This window comes from Micropterus salmoides, unplaced genomic scaffold (genome assembly GCF_014851395.1).
Source record: "Micropterus salmoides isolate LMB-PRFRI ecotype aquatic unplaced genomic scaffold, ASM1485139v1 Ms_hic_scaffold_2, whole genome shotgun sequence".
In the NCBI taxonomy this organism is placed as follows: Eukaryota; Metazoa; Chordata; class Actinopteri; order Centrarchiformes; family Centrarchidae; genus Micropterus; species Micropterus salmoides.
This window is the reverse complement of record NW_024041150.1, coordinates 9,359,169-9,360,209: the sequence shown is the minus strand read 5'-3', so window position 1 is coordinate 9,360,209 and position 1,041 is coordinate 9,359,169.

Genomic DNA, 1,041 nt, shown 5'->3' with positions numbered 1-1,041 from the left:
TTATCTTTATGATCATAACGAGTGTCATTACTGATGCTATCTAAACGCAAATAGCATGTGAACATGAAAATGTATTTTTAAATGACTCCTGTCCCGCTTGCGGCTTTGTGAGGCTGTACATTCTAACACCAGTATTCTAATATGCTCACAATGAAAATGCTAACATGGTTATGTTAAGTAGGTATAATGTTTACCATGTTAACTATCTTAGTTCACTGTCTTAGCAAGCTTGTTATGTTACACGCAGGTTAAGGGCAACCAGCCATTTTGCAATTAGTTTGGGAAATTAAGGTGCTTCAGGACATATTCTTTGGTATCATTTTCAGCATCCACCTGCATTGAACCCTAGAGAAGCTTTGATTGTAAGTTATACAGGTGCTGGTCATATAAGTAGAATATCAAAGCAATAGGGATAGCCGCACCCTGGAGAGGATTGTGAAACAAAACCCATTCAAAAATGTGGGGGAGATTCACAAAGAGTGGACTGCAGCTGGAGTCAGTGCTTCAAGAATCACTACGCACAGACGTATGCAAGACATGGGTTACAGCTGTCGCATTCCTTGTGTCAAGCCACTCTTGAACAAGACACAGCGTCAGAAGCGCCTGGGCTAAAGACAAAAAGGACTGGACTGCTGCTGAGTGGTCCAAAGTTATGTTCTCTGATGAAAGTAAATTTTGCATTTCCTTTGGAAATCAAGGTCCCAGAGTCTGGAGGAAGAGAGGAGAGGCACAGAATCCACGTTGCTTGAAGTCCAGTGTAAAGTTTCCACAGTCAGTGATGGTTTGGGTGCCATGTCATCTGCTGGTGTTGGTCCAAGGTCAACGCAGCCGTCTACCAGGAAGTTTTAGAGCACTTCATGCTTCCTGCTGCTGACCAACTTTATGGAGATGCAGATTTCCTTTTCCAACAGGACTTGGCACCTGCACACAGTGCCAAAACTACCAGTACCTGGTTTAAGGACCATGGTATCCCTGTTCTTAATTGGCCAGCAAACTCGCCTGACCTATAGAAAATCTATAGGGTATTGTGAAAAGGAAGAT